This window comes from Euprymna scolopes, chromosome 1 (assembly GCF_053919585.1).
Source record: "Euprymna scolopes isolate OS-2025 chromosome 1, ASM5391958v1, whole genome shotgun sequence".
Taxonomy (NCBI): Eukaryota; Metazoa; Mollusca; class Cephalopoda; order Sepiida; family Sepiolidae; genus Euprymna; species Euprymna scolopes.
In genome coordinates this window covers 47,152,136-47,155,779 of record NC_136482.1, presented here as the reverse complement: position 1 = coordinate 47,155,779, position 3,644 = coordinate 47,152,136, and positions in this window count along the sequence as shown.

Sequence of the window (3,644 nt, the reverse complement as noted above, 5' to 3'; positions counted from 1 at the left end):
GGGTTAATTTTTTCTCCTAGGTGCGTTTGGTGAATAGCTGGTTACGGCGCCGGCGCTGAATTAACTGCGGTTTCAAATCAAACAATTAAATAATAACTCTTATTTTCATAAAAGCGAATAGTGGTTTATAATATATTTCAAGGTACACTTTGTGGAAAGAAAGAGTGATACTTCGGGTTCTTAATGATATAAAAATTCAGGATCTTTTTTTACTTAGCTTCGTTCGGACAGCCTTTCAGAGGAGAACTAGCTTTTCAGCTTAGCATTTTTCATGATGTTATCTTGCCCTATGCATCAATCTTAAGCCGAGGTGTATACTCTTTGACGTGCAGGAAGCAATCTTATTTCCAAGTACAATGATATTTTATGGAGTCCTTTCACTGAACACTATAGGTTTGAGATTAGCATTTCTTTCTCTATCGTTTCGAAATTACATTTTTCTCTCTATTCTGTTTCCTCTTCTTTCGTTCTTTCTCTCAATTACACTCCCGTTGTCTCTCTTTATCCGATTTGCCCAAAGTCAATAATTTACTTATGTATTGATTTTTAGTTGCTGTAAGAATTTTGTCTGACTCGTTCCAGGACTTTTTGCAAATATCCCTTAATGGCTGTTCAAAAAAAAATTATGGCTAATTTAATATTTATCACTTTTTGTCATTAAACCCTGTTTTGTCCACCATACATATAAGTACGTATGTTAGAAAAAACAAGTACCTTTCCTTATGTTTACATTTGAATAGACTTACTGACGACGGATTCTGCAGTCTTTCATCTAATATTTTTTAAATATTAATCACATCCGTTCTATTTATTTATCTATTGGAGATCTATTTTTGAATCCCTCTCAAACGGAAATATCTCACTCTCCAGCTGATTATTCAAACCTAACGGATGCTGTACGGGAATCATATCTTACTACATTCTCCCTAACGTTAGCTTGTACACTTGCCATAATTGTTAAATTAGCGGCATTCATCATTTACTTTATACAAATAATATCGATAAAAAAAAACAGACAAAATGTTCTTGGATTAATTGTCCATTCGGAATGAAAAATTCTTCCTGTTTAAGGGTACTGGTTGCACCGGTGTATATATTTGGATGTACGTATGCATGCGTGTCGATGTACTTGTTTATGTGTTGGTATGTAGTTAATAGTTCGAATCATCAAAAGAAAATTGCAAAATAATTGATAATTGCGCGTACATTTGAAGAAGATTAATTATATCCAATTCATTACAAAATAAATGACTCCCACACTCTTTATCGATCTCGCACATTCTTTCCCTCTAATCATAAAAAAACACCAGCAAAACATTTGTGCGTTTGGTATTTGTTTTGTTTGGTTTTTAGATTGCAATTTAGAGATTAATTTTGAAGATCTTGCTGTTCCCTTGGATTTTGTCGATTGTAAGCTATCCAGACTTAGGGAAAATGCATATTTTGGTATTCCTACTGCGACTAGTTTTTCCATTGTCAGTTGTTTGTGGTAAAGACCAACATTCTGCATGTTTTTACTTTCGGCTTTCACGACCTTTCGAGCTCGTCGCTATTCCTAACAAAATAATCTCGGGATTTTTCACACCTCACCGAATAAAAGAATTTATCAGATTCTATCAACCTATTCGTTTTCTCATGGTTATCTTATTTTCTCATATTTATTTTATGTTCCAAGTTTTGTCATTCGTCAACTAAATTTGATTTCTTTCTAGTAAGAATTCTCAACGATCCCAACAATTTGTTTTAATTCTGCAGTAATACGTTGCTTCTCACTATCAGAGGCTTCTGTTTGGTATCTACCAAAAACATTACTCTGGTATGTCACCCTGACCTGAGTATTGGCTATGTTTTGCCGAATCTGACCCTTGTCTATTATGGACCTATAGTGTTTTGTCTTATCTTTCAAAGTCTGGCGAATATTAACATTTATTTTTCTCCAGTGTTCCATAATCTAACGAACTCCTGTAGGAAATCACTTTGTCTTCTCGAGAAACCTAGTGGATTATCTACGTAAGCCATAACAATTCCTCCAGGCCTCGTAAAACTATTGGCATCAACGGGGGTGAGCACACCAGGTGCAATCGACAGCCCAATAGCATCACCCTAAGATGGAGCAGCACGGCATGGCAAGCAGGAGCTCTTTTATCATAATCTTTCTGCTTTAGTTCTGCCTGCTTATGTCCGGATCTCAAATCTCATGTCGAAAAAAAGGTGGACTTCTCCAGTAGATCCAAATATGGCTATGAATTGTTTCAGCTATTTTCTCGAACGTAACAATCGCACATTTATAATGTATGATATTGGCGTTAATACCCTTCTACTTTACTTTTTTTTTAATAAAGCATTTTTATTAGCAACAGAAATTTTAAAAAAATACTAAACAAAATTTAGAAAAATAAACTTCCAAGAAGAATTCTTATTAGGTGTGAGATTAGGTTGTAGATATAGAAAACATCACAATGGGAAGCCGCAGATTTTACAGAAACTACAGATCCTGAATGAACTACACACGAAGAATCTCAGCGGGAGCTTATATTGAGATGAAACACAATATTTTGGAAACTGAAACAATCGATTATAAGACAAAACTAAGAAGCAAAGTAGTCAGTCTGTAGTGAAATGAACATTACAATAACTATAGATAAAAATAAGAAGATTTTAAACCTTTTCTACATAACATTTAATATCGCCAGTTGCACATTTTAAACCATACCATATAATAATCAAACATTAATCTTTAGGGAATATTAATTCAACAAACTTAAAATTATGCAAAAAGCAATCATAACTTGATTTCAAGAATAATTTCTAAATTATATAAAACTAAAAAAAAAAAAAAACATTATACAATTAACATGAAGATAAATAATACAAAATATTAGGTCGATCCAAATACGAGGAAGAGAATCATAACATAAAGAACGACGTAGCGAACTTAAAATAAAGAAAACCCAGTTTATATCATATAACATGCAATGAAAATAATTAATAAATTTAGAACTAAAGATGAAATTACTGAGAAGAATATCAATACAGATTCAGCATCTAATTCAAAAGAAATATAGTAAGGAGGAAAGCATATGGAAAAGACACATCTGCTTTTATCCATCTGTTCAAGAATATATCCAAAATAACATTCCGAAAGAATCTTACAAAATTATTGTCAAGCAATTTCGGCTGAAATACAAATATGGAAATTATGAACAAGAACAGTAAAATTATCATCTTTCTACATTTCATAATTCAACTGCACCTATGAAAAGTTTAATACAATCCCTTGTAATACAAGAATCTACTAGAAAGAGAAATTGTAACTGTAGAAATCGTGATTGTTACTAACTTAATGACATTGTTTACCCTCTGGCAGTTTATGCAACTCTGAACTCATTGCACGAAATGATACTAAAACATAACTATGATCTACAGATAGCCAGTTAAAAGATAAATTGGTAATCAATGAACATCCTTTTAGTTTACTACAGAAAATGAAAATATTGACTACCAAAAATAAAAACAACCAAAATGAAGAATGAATCAGAAATAATGAATTAAATAGAAGATATTGTGGGAAAAGAACCCTTTGGTCGATTTAAGTTCCGGATTTAACCTCGCTTGCTCGAGGGAACGCAGAACATTCTTTTCCA